The sequence below is a fragment of the Haliotis cracherodii genome, unplaced genomic scaffold (genome assembly GCF_022045235.1).
Source record: "Haliotis cracherodii isolate W230 unplaced genomic scaffold, xgHalCrac1.p SCAF_1, whole genome shotgun sequence".
In the NCBI taxonomy this organism is placed as follows: Eukaryota; Metazoa; Mollusca; class Gastropoda; order Lepetellida; family Haliotidae; genus Haliotis; species Haliotis cracherodii.
In genome coordinates, this window is record NW_027266264.1 from 51,687,907 (window position 1) to 51,702,389 (window position 14,483).

The following is a 14,483-nucleotide window of genomic DNA, read 5'->3' on the forward strand; positions in this document are numbered from 1 at the left end:
AGCCCATAGTACTTAGCTAGAACTGGAGAATACTGGATGATCAATAAATACAGGAAAGAAAGAAAGTTATAATTTAGTTTTATTCATAATATGTTCCGTGGTAATAGTTCTAACATCAATATCGTCTCATTAGTATTTCCCTTTAAGAAATAAAGGGGCAGGTTTTTTTATGTAATACTGTCGAGATAGACAGATATGTTACCGAAAATTAGATATATAAAAAAGAACTTTAAATGTGAAATCCGATTTGACGGGTACCAATCTATACGACAATCTAGTAAGAATAGATTTTTTTCCCTCAAATCCCCAGTAACATCAGAGGAAATTTATCATATCAAGAGCATCAACGTGAGCTGATTAACTATACTTTCAACAAAACTGAAAGCATTAGCTACAAAATACTTGGTCCAATAAAAAAAAATCGATCCATAGTTCAAAGCTAGTGAAGTCTGAACATGATAAAAGTAGACTGTTGACAACAAAATGTTCAACCGTAATCATATTTGCTGAGTATGCAGAGGTAGAGAGTATACGAGTGATGTAGAGAGAAAATGCAATGGGTTTTCCCTGTTGCTCTCACAGCGAAGTGTTTGATCCTTTAAGTGGTATAGGACTGGTCGAGAGTTGCTTACCACTGCAACAGCAATGATCAATTTACAATAAGCTGATAACTGTGTCGCGGCTACCAAGATTGGTAGATCACTTAATTTGTACCATTTTTTAATCTTTGTAAACATTCTGTTAGCGCCACGGAACATACAAATTAAATTATAGTGAGCCCAGTGCTGGACTTGCATAAAGTGATGTGGCCAACAATGATGGTTGGACATTGATTTAATTGATTGGGGGTCAGAAGTGATTTACATTCGTGGAAGTGGCACACAAGATTTATGTTGATGACACATTTTCTGAAAAGTCTGTTTCTGAACAAATGGCATGAAAATGCGCTTTTAGACAAGATGTGTGTAAACTTAATGTGTTTAGACTTGACTCTGTTTGACAAGGATTAGTGGATTCTGTATGAAATATGTAAGGAAGAAAAGAGGGGAATTTTGAGTTCTACTACTTTTGAGAGACTGTGTTGAGTTTAACACTGCTGTGCTTGACAATGTTTCAGTTATGAGGTGAGGTTAAGTGAAATGGGTTTAACGTCGCATCCAAGATTATTACACTTACATAGCGATGTGTGTGTGTGTGTGTGTGTGTGTGCGTGCGTGCGTGCGTGCGTGCGTGTGTGCTTGTACTGTACTGATGCTGATTTATAGTGCTAGCTCGCTGAGATACCATGCCGCAGTTTCACATTAATAACCCACTCAGACACAGTATACTTACTCCAAGCCGACCAGTATTTGTTTTAGCCCCTTAGTGCCGAGCGCCAGACAGGGTAACAACAAGTACCATCTTTTAACATCTTTTGGTATGATGCGGCCAGGGATCGAACCCCGGACCTTCCGCTCTCCAGGCGGATGCTCTGCCACTAGACCACAGAGGCGGTCTGTTTCAGTTATGGTCTGTCAGTTAATGTGTAAGGAAGTCTTAAGGAGATGCAGGTTGTGGACATTTTCTGTTTACAAAACATTTTTGAAGGGCAAACACACAACCCCTGAAGGAATTCCTTGTTAAATAGGTGCCATGCAACCCATGCTAGTCATATGAAGGTGCTTAATGTATCGGGTGGTCAGGCTTGGGTGAGAGCATGGCAATGTTCCCTGATGGTGTGGATCGTTGCTCATGATATCAAACACTGGACCAGGCACTGTGCAGGGTTAAACAACACACAAAGTGTCCTTGTCTCACTTGCCCGTTGGGACCAGTAGTGCATATTATAGATGCAGCTTTGCTATGTATATTTGAAACAACCTAATAACCATAAGCATAGCATTTTGGTACAGCTGATCGCTATTGCCGTATATTTTTCGTATGGAACAATTTGATCAATCAATTTGTCCGTACTAGTACAAGCAGCCACACAAACACTAACACGTACATGCACGCCGCTATATAAGTGCAATGATCTTGGATGCGAGGTTAAACCCCATTTCACCTCACCGATGTTATGAAGTAATGCTGATTGTTCCAGATATGATGATATAGCTGACTGTAGAAGAAAACAATAATCTTCAACTGTTTGCACAAGCCTAGAATAAAATAACTATGTGGACCTAACTCTTCTGCTATATGTTTGCCTTCTATAGGAAAGTTATGCACCATGATCAAATTGTTCACAGCCAAGGAGCAAGATCTCAGAAAAACCCTATCCCATGTGGCCAGATTTAGCAGTTTATGGCAGTTTCATAACACCTAACTGTTACATATTCCCCAAACAGCCCCTAAAAAACCTGGTGGAATGTGTCCTGTCTTTCTGTGCCCAAGGTATGGATTTTCCCCTGCACAATTTCATGGTAGGCTTGAGGCCCTCGCTTCCTGACACAGTATGGCGATGTATTGATTCCCTGGTTGCAATCCCCTGACAGGGAGCATATATATACTCCACTGGGACTTAGACATATGAGACCTGACAAATTTGGCAGCAGTTGTCCACCCACATTGTGTAAGGTACAGATTAGAGGCGGGCAAGGACAACAGGTTACCTCCCTTTGGAATGATTGGGAAAGCATTTGGAGGAATGGTTTTCGGTGTCGTTTTGGGGGCTGGAAGTTATGGTAAACTTCGAAAGTAAGGAATTGATATGAATGACACATTAGTGTTGTTGTTTTTTGTGACACCTATGGTGGGTAGTTTCCATTGGGCATGACGTATGTTATCTCGAGGTCATCGTATCTGTTTCCTTGTTATTTAGTATTTAGTGATCATGGACTGAAATGTAAAAACCACCAACATTAGTTATATCAAAATGTCAAAGAATCATATCATGACTGAAGCTATTAGCTATGATGTTAAATGGGTTTGGCCTGGAAAATAGTCTGTGTAAGGTTGAAATGTTTGCTTTTTAATCTTTAATTTGGACAAAAAAATGTAGTAATTATTTAGGAGTAGTAATAAAACAATCAATATCTGCTTGAAATAAGCCATGAAGTATTAATCTAAATGTCATCAGATTCAAAATCATATCTTTCCCAACAAGGTAGCAAACATTGGAAATAATTGCAGATCGCCCCATGTATGAGATCTAAATGACATTAATGTTGTCTTCCCATCACTATGAATACAAAAAACAGCAACACATTTGTTGATATATTTGTATCAATATGTCTTGACATTGATTAAAATCTGCATAATGAATTGTTTGCCATACACTCAGCGCATCGTCTTCATTATGATGCTAATTCATCTGTAGTGCGAAGTGAAGGAATCCATAGCAAAGATCAAAGAATTTCTTTAATTTCCTCACACAAACATTAAAGTTTGCTTTCAAAATTGGAAATTTACAAAAATTTCAGTTTTGTGTAAATGAGCTGTGTGAAAATACAACCATAACTGTCATCCATCATCTTCATCATTACAAGACGAATACTTCATCAGCTGGCTGTACAAAGTATCAGACCTCATGTCATGATTCCTCCTTGCCCTACCATAAAATCCAATTGGTTTATGTTTAGAATGACGTCAGACCTGCACAACACATTTGCCATAAAACAGCCCTTATTGTCAGCTCTGCACCTCAGATTGGTTCAATTATATTACGAATCACGAAGGGACTTCAGCCAGCTTCACTCACAAGACATTCATGGCCAACGGGGCTGCGCCATTCCATGACTGTCTCCTGCATTGTTTCCCTGCTTGACTTTAATGTCGGAAGCACTGGGCATGCAGGCTCCATCCCCTTCCGCAATTTCTTCTGGAGCAGATAATAGGTGACTGTGTATATTGCGATAAGTGATTTTTCAACTGAAGTTACTTGTTGATATCATTGTCCATATAAGATACAATGTACAGTGTGAATGGGCCAGTGATAAACGGTCTGGTCACTGGGATCCTGATAGTATCTTATTGCTCATAAATCAGGTTGAGTCACAAGGCAAAGGATAAACTGTCTGTTTGGTAGTGATGGAATGATCCTCATCACCTATTCTAAGTATCCCTTGGATGACGATACGGCAACTTGATCAAAAATGGTGTCAAATCCACATCGCTCATTCACAGAATAGATTATAATTATTGATTCATTTCTTTTTAAAGGGGAAACATGTAGCCTTGTGGTTTAAGTTGTGTTGTTGTGTTGTGTCCCTTTGGTGTCGGATGTGCTGGTTCTGGGCTTGAATCCTGGATTTGTACCAATTTTGGTCCTTGGTCTCGTTGTCAGCATGAAACTCCGACTACAGTGTCTCACTCAAACAAAGTTACATGGATATCTGTACTACAGTAGCTCCTATTGTTTTATGGTATCGCACTTCACGATTCAGGTGACTGGAAAATAGATTTGATGAAACATTTCCGTACGTGGTAGTCCGTGGTGTCACAAAGATGCAAGTTTATTTCATATGATAGTTATCTGCTCATGTCATGTTCAATGGTGGTCTGTTGGTCTGAAGCACAATGCTTATGCAGAGTTGTCGATCTCCTTTTGCATCAGGATCTTCTGATTATGAATCCAATCACAGGATAGTCTTTATAATGTTTCTTGATCCAACCCCAGATCTGTTGTTGTAGATTTTACCAAAGAGGTAAACTTCAAGTACCAATTACCTGTCGTCCCTTGAAGGTTGTAACAATTAATGGAACACAATACATTGCAGTTGTCCATGGCCTGATGATGACACGTTGAAGACCAAAAGGGACACAATACTGTTGCAAAAGTAAATATAATATCAATGCAAGAGAATAACAAGTCTTGATTATCTGCCAAAACTGTTCCATTTGGCGTAAAGGGCTAAATAGCTGTGAAGATTATAGGAATGAACCACTGAAATCCGTGATGGCACCAGGTGTTTGGGGGCCAAAGGGTAAAAGGGGAAGCATGTCCTGCCCTGTAAGAATGCCCTGTGGAGTCACCCCTCATTAAAGCTTTTTAGAAGGCCTGTGATTTTAATTATAGCAGCATGCCTGCAGCCGACTAACAGTCCAAATAGATATACATGTAGTTGACATTTAGACTGGTAGAGGAATCACTATGAGGATTGCAATGAAATTCTGTACAACGGTTCTCACGTTTCTGAATAGCAAAGAGTTCCATCATTTCAACACATTCACTGATTTGTCAGAAGCAATGTGGCTTTGCTTCGCTGAATAGAATATAATAGATATGAAAGAAATACCTTTCAACACGGTGTGCTACACTGAAGAAATATGAAACACTCAGAAATTGCTGTGAAATTCTTGTGACACATTGTTTTTTTCTTTTCCAGACAAAGCAGTTTGTCTGTTATGAACGTGACAACACAACAAGATTAACTGGATATCTGGTAAGTTGCAATTTACAAAAATGATTCCGGTCCTGGTCAGTCTGCACGCATTATCTTGATTTACAAACACATAACAGATTGGTTGCTGCAACTGGACTTTTTCAATAGAATAAACATGTCAAATTGTCAAATATAGTGGGTTTTTTCAGTTGATAAAACTGAAACTGAAGCAAATTTTGCAATTTGTATTCACCAAAACTGGCCACATTGCCAGCTTGCTTGGTGATGTACGTTTCTCATGGGTATGTGTTTTTTCATGACAGTCAGAAGTAAAGGGAAGAATTTTCAGTCCTATTGCATAAACTTTCAAATACTTGATTTGTCGCTGTCTCTAATTGTCACTATCGCTGCTATGGTATTAGATCCTCTGGATCAATATGTTAGCATCAAATTATATATACTCCTCAAAGACGTTAAAAAACATCCGATTATTTCATATTACGCAAGTGATTCTGTCATGCCATCTGAATCCGGCATCCTTTAACTTAAATTCTTTGGAGTTGTATACTACAAATATTTTATTTGAAATCCTCATTCACTGCATACTTATTGTTTCATTTTGATTTTTCAATTATTTCTCTTTGAAAAGTAGAAGTGTTGATTCACATTTGCATCCAATCTATCCAATCATTGCAGCAATCAAAATGGCTTCTTATTCATAATGCAAACATCAATGATAGGATAGGAAGAAATTAAACTTTTCATGCTTGACAATAGAATCCCTTCCACAGCTCTGTTCATGCACAATGGAGATTCTATGCTGTTATTGCGTCCATTTGTAACATATTGCTACAACCACTGATGAATAATTTCTGAGCTGGTCTTGACAGCCATCAACTTGATTAGCTATTAATTAATAGCCACTGGACCTGAGTTAACCTCAACTGACCACTGTCAGTGCAGAACACAATATCTGTAAATTTTGCTTGGTGCATTTTGAGAAGGCTAAACAAAACCAGACCTTAAGAAGAGTTCATTGAAGACTATCCAAGTGCTGGTGATAGAGTATTGTAGCCTGGCTTTGGTAGTATCAAGTTTCGGTCTGGAAGAAATCCACATTAATCGATTATGTCGAGCAAGTTTGTCATGGATTGCGTTTTGCATAGACACATGACCACACTGTCGTTGGCTGTTATCTGCAATTTGATCATGATTAATTCATTGAAACCTGACCCCTGTTTATGGTGGTATTACTTTCTATGCCAGCATCGGTTTACGATGTGGGGAAGAACTTTGGTTGCTTCGGTCACCAGGAACTAAGCTTATAGTAATAGACTCCAGTCTCCGGCATCAGCTGCAGAGATGGCTAATAACCACACTTGGCTTATCAGACTTATTTTGATACCAATATTATATATTTGATTTGATTATTTATCTACAAACTGACCCTTTAACCACTTTTCTGGTACAAAAATATTCGTATGTGTAAGACTTAGTTTGGGTTTTGACTAAAAATGCTTGATTATTATGCAGGCTGATATGTGCAGGTAATATATTAACTCTTTGATTGCGGAAGTTGGAAAAACATGTTGACATGGAATATTTTTTGTGTGAAACCAGATCTTTCTTGTTTTTAGAAACATTCTGCTTGTCCCTTCATGTGGTGAATACGCAGGAAATCGCTATTGGTCTGTGACATATATACCCCTATATCATCTGCTTTTATATACGGGGTATATATTTTTTAAGTTACTGACCAGTTATGTGTTCCTCTGGGTTAAGATGGAAAAAGTGATGGGAGTCAATTGTGTTGATTGATTTTGGTGTTGACTCTGTCCATGTCAGTGGACATTTACACTGTTGTTTTAACATTAACAGTGTATTATATTTGGGATTTTGTCATCCCTTTTGTTCTCATATATTTATATATTATTCAACAAAGAAATTCTATAGCTATATCTTTATTTACTACCATAGGGTTAGAAATATCAGAGTTCATAAAAATCATATGTGCGCCAGGGCAAATATCACTTCATGTGCACCAGTGTACGTGTTGATGTCATCTGGAAGTCATTGTTGACATCATCTGAATCTTATTCTGACGTAACATCAGAATAATGTCATAGCTGAAGATTGTTGATGTCATCCGGAAGTCATTGTTGACATCATCTGAATCTTATTCTGACGTAACATCAGAATAATGTCATAGCTGAAGATTGTTGATGTCATCTGGAAGTCATTGTTGACATCATCTGAATCTTATTCTGACGTAACATCAGAATAATGTCATAGCTGAAGATTGTTGATGTCATCTGGAAGTCATTGTTGACATCATCTGAATCTTATTCTGACGTAACATCAGAATAATGTCATAGCTGAAGATTGTTGATGTCATCCGGAAGTCATTGTTGACATCATCTGAATCTTATTCTGACGTAACATCAGAATGATGTCATAGCTGAAGATTGTTGATGTCATCCGGAAGTCATTGTTGACATCATCTAAATCTTTTTCTGACGTAACATCAGAATGATGTCATAGCTGAAGATTGTTGATGTCATTCGATAATTGTGTTTTTTTAAAGACAGTGATCATGATTAGTGCATTATTTCTAAAGGGGAGCTCAAAAGGATAGAAATAACGGGTACCGGTAATAAAAAATTATTACACTCACATGTGTTTTTACGAAACGTATGTAAGAATTCATGTTTTAACCTTGCTCATGTTTGGAAAATATAAAAATTCAGACACTCATTTCGTAAAATCAGTGTGACACACATGCTCGTACAATAGAATGCCATTATCATTTTGATATAACACAGTATAAATGACATCTGTTATGATTTTTTAGGATACAAGTATCTGGGAAATATTGATTGGACTCCTACACCCATGTTTGAGTATTTGTCAAATATTTGCTGCAATACCCATCCAAACCAGCTGTCATAACACATCATTAGTGGATGTGGGGGTAATCAATAAATTATTGATAGTGTTACGTTCCACCTGTGTGTCGAACCGTCTCGGAGGAATGAATCACAGGGTCGTTAGAGAGTGGTCAGTGTTGACAAGAACGCCATGTCGAGACCAGTTGTTGTCAGTATCGCTGTTGGAGTGACGCTGTCATCCATTATTTAACTGTCATACAGTCCCCATAAACACTTCCTGGATGAGCGGTGGTGGTAATTAGCGATGATCATATTGTTTTGACTATTTGTTAAATATTGTGTATATGTCTGTCAATCAAGCTGTGTTGATTTACAGAACAGATGTTGTGAACATGTGCGAATCATTTGAAAGTATATATGCACTTATGTACTCAAATTGATGGGGCGCGTTAATAACATTTAGTCAGTAAATAACGAAAAGCCAGTTGATAGGTTGACAAAGATTTTCCTGAAACTATGGTATAGGTATATATATTTATTTATATATATTTTATATTTATTTTTTTATTTTGTAATGTAGAATGGGTATTGTGTCATGTGTTCAAAAGATGATTTATTCTTTCATATTTCTTTTTTTTCCCTTGTGACTTGTGGGTTGTGTTATGCAATTTTTGTGCAAGGTATTCATTGAGATGTATATTGTTAATATGAGAAAAAAAAGTTACTGTTAGCATGGCATGTTTCTGTGCGCCAACTGTAATTTTTACCGGGTGATTGATTTAAAAAAAATTGATATGCAATTGCTAAATATCTTGTAGCAATTCAGTCGACTATTGATGCATAAATCCATACTTCTGTCACGACAATGTTTGTCTAGCAACAATAAAAACGAGCTTGTTTTTGAAAAATCTTTTAGAACCTATTTGGAATTATTGATTTATTTCAAACTTCAATCATTTTGAATTAGAATTATTCAAATGATCTCCGAATTTCTTCACTTTTTTGAGTCAAACCATTCATTGTTTTGCTTATAAAACGCACCCAAGCAAAAACCAATAATTCATGAAGCTTCACGACCCAAGCATTCCTCCATTTATACTGTCATTCATTCCTGTTCAAATGGCATGCTGTTAAAGTAGATTTAAAAAATTGATGACAAGGATTTTTTCCCAATTTTTCTTAATTTCCGGCATGGCTTTCATAATGACGATCCCCACATTCAATTAAGCATTATTCTGGTGGCACAATGCTATCGGATCTGGACCAGAACTGGCACTATTCGACATCGACTAGGAGATCCTAAATCCAATTTTTTTCCATGTGATAGCGACATTTTCACATTATCCCAGACCTGCTCAGTGGTTAGAGCAAGAAGACGATACAATGGCTAAAAGTGTCCCCTTTATGGCGCCCCATTATTAATTGGACTTGGACATGAATCCTTAATTCTTGCTCGTCCGATGTCGTGTTGACAGCCCACACCATACCGCTGTCACCAGTCTGTTAATGACTGTCAGCATTTCTTCAATATTTAATCTCAAATATTGAAAAAAAGTGAAACTTTGAAATTCACTGCAGACATCAGTGAGGTTTGCGACTTTTGTTAGGACAACATTCGATAATTACAGCACTTGATAGTTTTTTACACTTATGGTTTGACTTTGATATTGGATATGCTTCACTGTTTGTCTAAAAGTAACTGAGATTATTATTTCATATGTTGGAAGCTAAATTATGTTTTTGGAGGTAGTAACTTTTTTAAAGATCATCTGCTCCAATAGGAGTTAGTATCTTATGTCATTTTCAGTAATGCTACCTTCAGTTCCGTGTGAGTTGTCGCTGGTTTGTGTCCATACCCAGAATCCATTGTGACCACCTGGTCCCAGGTTTTTTTAATGAATACCTTGGATGGTGCTTTGAGAATTTTTTTTGTAAAATCTTCCATCAAGTTATTTGTATTTCATTAATAATTTCAAATTGATTTATTTCAAATGTTCAAGCTCGTCATTTTCATGAACACAGTTGTAATATATGAGTACCTACATGGAAGAATATGTGAAGCCGTTTCCTGAGTTTCTGCATGTTGTTGGATCATTCACTGAAGTCATGATTCATGGCCACTGGTAGTATTTGTTTTTCACACTGAAAATCTGAGTTTGATTCCCCACATGAATTGCTTAAAACTTTGTACACCCTCACTCACCAACTGCAGAAATATTGCTTAAAACTTTGTACACCCTCACTCACCCACTGCAGAAATATTGCAAAGAAAATTGTAAACCCTCACTCACCCACTGCAGAAATATTGCTGAGAACTTTGTACACCCTCACTCACCCACTGCTGAAATATTGCTGAGAACTTTGTACACCCTCACTCATCCACTACTGAAATATTGCTGAGAACTTTGTACACCCTCACTCATCCACTACTGAAATATTGCTGAGAACTTTGTACACCCTCACTCATCCACTACTGAAATATTGCTGAGAACTTTGTAAACCCTCACTCACCCACTGCAGAAATATTGCTGAGAACTTTGTACACCCTCACTCACCCACTGCTGAAATATTGCTGAGAACTTTGTACACCCTCACTCATCCACTACTGAAATATTGCTGAGAACTTTGTACACCCTCACTCATCCACTACTGAAATATTGCTGAGAACTTTGTACACCCTCACTCATCCACTACTGAAATATTGCTGAGAACTTTGTAAACCCTCACTCACCCACTGCAGAAATATTGCTGAGAACTTTGTACACCCTCACTCACCCACTGCTGAAATATTGCTGAGAACTTTGTACACCCTCACTCACCCACTGCTGGAATATTGCTTAACACTAAGGATGACTGTGTTGGAAACTGTATCGCAATACCCGTGGCTAATCACAACATTACATTCACTATGATAAGCATCAACTCAATAACATTTAACAAAGTTCCAACCAAAGCTTCCAACACCCAAGGCGATCCCTTGCCTCCACTCAGCACATAACTTGCATCATGCATGAAGGAGCCATTAGTAAACTTTTCAGATATGTTTTTGAAGGGCTTTATGCTTTAAAAAGGATGTTCACACTGCAAGCAAGCTGCCTCCAAGGATGCTGAAGTTATTTGTGTGTAGACATCCATCTTTGGTGTAGAGAAGGCGTTGACTGAGGGAGGAAGGAGAGTGGACAATATTAGATTGTATATGCACAGGAAGCTAAGTAGTCGGAGATTACGGTTTAAGCTAGCCAGCCATAAACAGCTGTGAGCAGGGGATTTTAGATGTGAAGAACTTGTTGGGTTGAACAGGTTAGGGGGCAAGAATAGCTGTAAGTGGATCACTCAAAAACCATGAAGTTCTTAAGTCATATTTTTTTCAGTCTTTATACATGAACTCATGTTCATGCTTGAACTGTCAGATAGGATTCCCACTACCTTGTTGCGGCAGTTAGTGAGGGGTTGCTGGTTTGTGTTGTGGGAGTCAGTAGTAAGTCCATTTGTTGGTCCTGAAGTTGATGTTCTTGTGGTGGGATATAAGATTGTGTGTTAATGGCACATGTTGGCATTAGACCCAACTCACTCTCTCACATAATTCACCATTCACTTATGAACAGCTTTGCTTACTATTGAATGATCAATGGACAGATCTCACTGACCTCACTCACTCGTCGCCCGCCCGCCCGACCAAACTCACCCACCCACTTGCCCACCTACCCACTCACCCACCCATTCGCCCACTCACTTGCCCACCCACCCACTCACACACCCACTCGCCCACCCACTTGCCCGCACACCCACTTGCCCACCCACTCGCCCACCTACCCACTCGCCCACCCACTTGCCCACCCACCCACTCGCCCACCTACCCACTCGCCCACCCACTTGCTCACCCACTCGCCCACCCACTTGCCCACTCACACTAGATCGATGGAACCATTTATTGTGTGCTGTATCCATGAATGAACTGACATCGGAATCAACCTTGATCTTTGTCACAACAATCCAGTGCATTTACTATTCACCTCCTCTGCCATACCACAACCCATTAAGAATCCTTTCCATGAATGTCAAATTCCTGATATTTAATCTCTGCCCAGATGTACATCCAATGCAAACCTCCAGCTCTGCCTCTCTCTCCCCGGGGTGCATGCTGCTATCGGCTAAAATGATGGCCCATGCAGTTAGCAATTGCATATTATAGATAGGTCACCAAATTGCCAAAATTATCTTGCTTTATCATATTATTTTACTGTCATAGTTCTTCAAATAATAGCCCCCATATTATTCTGTAACAGCCCCGAGCAACAAATCCCAACCTTATCTACGAGCCTGTGCAGCATGCTGATGACTGATTCATCCTGTGTATAATACTGTAATCTAATAAATGTTCAGCTCATCATCTTCCTCCATCTGTCTCTTCGTCCTGTATCCTCAGGCACATCTTTCCCGGACTTGGGTTAAAGGATAATACACAATCCTCATGATGTTAACAAGGTCTACTCCCCTCCTACATCTGTCGTACACCTTTGAGTCTATCTTATGTACATCTGACTTTCTTGTCCTTCCAAATTCAATGGTGTTTGATTTGCTATTCTGGCTGTGACAAACGAGACATCTATCTTGGGTACCCTGGAGAGTTGGTGATGGTTCTCCACAAGAAGCACTGCTTCTGTATCACCCATCTATAGTCTCAACTCAGTCTGGCGTCCTACTACTCAGTATTTCACTGTGATTGGAATAGTATGTATTGTCCCTCTGCCTGCCAGACCCACACAGCAGATTCAGGACAGAAATGAACCAAACTAATCACAAATAAGTCTGCTATAGATTTGTTTGTGCTATTACAAACTAAAACAGTCTAAAACTACTCTCTTCCTACATCTCTCAACCTGAGCCCAGCCTCCATGTCGCCCCACCTGTGTGTGAGGGACATCTTTTTTCATGTCCTCCTTCATGTCCTCCCACCGCTGTGTGAGGGATGTCCTCTTTCACGTCCTCCCACCTGTGTGTGTGGGATGTCCTCCTTCACGTCCTCCCACCTGTGTGTGAGGGATGTCCTCTTTCACGTCCTCCCACCTGTGTGTGTGGGATGTCCTCCTTCACGTCCTCCCACCTGTGTGTGAGGGATGTCCTCCTTCACGTCCTCCCACCTGTGTGTGTGGGATGTCCTCCTTCACGTCCTCCCACCTGTGTGTGAGGGATGTCCTCTTTCACGTCCTCCCACCTGTGTGTGTGGGATGTCCTCTTTCACGTCCTCCCACCTGTGTGTGTGGGATGTCCTCCTTCACGTCCTCCCACCTGTGTGTGAGGGATGTCCTCCTTCATGTCCTCCCACCTGTGTTTGAGGGATGTCTTGCCACCTGTGTTTGAGTGATGTCCTGAATCATGTCCTCCCACCTCTGTGTGTGAGGGATGTCCTTCTTCACGTCCTCCCACCTGTGTGTGAGGGATGTCCTCCTTCACGTCCTCCCACCTGTGTGTGAGGGCTGTCCTCCTTCACGTCCTCTCACCTGTGTGTGAGGGATGTCCTCCTTCACGTCCTCCCACCTGTGTGTGAGGGATGTCCTCCTTCACGTCCTCCTCCACATCCTCCCACCTCTGTGTAAGGGATGTCCTCCTTCACGTCCTCCCACCTGTGTGTGAGATACGTCCTCCTTCACGTCCTCCCACCTGTGTGTGAGGGATGTCCTCCTTCACGTCCTCCCACCTGTGTGTGAGGGATGTCCTCCTTCATGTCCTCCCACCTGTGTTTGAGGGATGTCTTGCCACCTGTGTTTGAGTGATGTCCTGAATCATGTCCTCCCACCTCTGTGTGTGAGGGATGTCCTTCTTCACGTCCTACCACCTGTGTGTGAGGGCTGTCCTTCACGTCCTCTCACCTGTGTGTGAGGGATGTCCTCCTTCACGTCCTCCCACCTGTGTGTGAGGGATGTCCTCCTTCACGTCCTCCCACCTGTGTGTGAGGGATGTCCTCCTTCATGTCCTCACCTGTGTGTGAGGGATGTCCTCCTTCACGTCCTCCCACCTGGGTGTGTGGGATGTCCTCCTTCACGTCCTCCCACCTGTGTTTGAGGGATGTCCTCTTTCACGTCCTCCTCCACATCCTCCCACCTCTGTGTAAGGGATGTCCTCCTTCAAGTCCTCCCACATGTCCTCCCACCTGTGTGTGAGGGACGTCCTCCTTCACGTCCTCCCACCTGTGTGTGAGGGACGTCCTCCTTCACGTCCTCCCACCTGTGTGTGAGGGACGTCCTCCTTTACGTCCTCCCTCACATCCTCCCACCTGTGTGTGAGGGACGTC

General features: G+C 40.5%; 1 protein-coding gene across 2 annotated transcripts in view; it reads left to right on the plus strand.

Annotated features, from left to right (window-relative positions):
* Positions 1-14,483, plus strand: part of LOC139479117 (semaphorin-2A-like) — a 322,677-nt gene that overhangs the window by 145,019 nt on the left and 163,175 nt on the right. For both annotated transcript variants that reach the window (XM_071261903.1, XM_071261895.1), the window contains exon 4: positions 5,307-5,363. The gene's annotated coding sequence lies outside the window, so the exon portion shown is untranslated. The remainder of the gene's footprint in view (positions 1-5,306; positions 5,364-14,483) is intronic.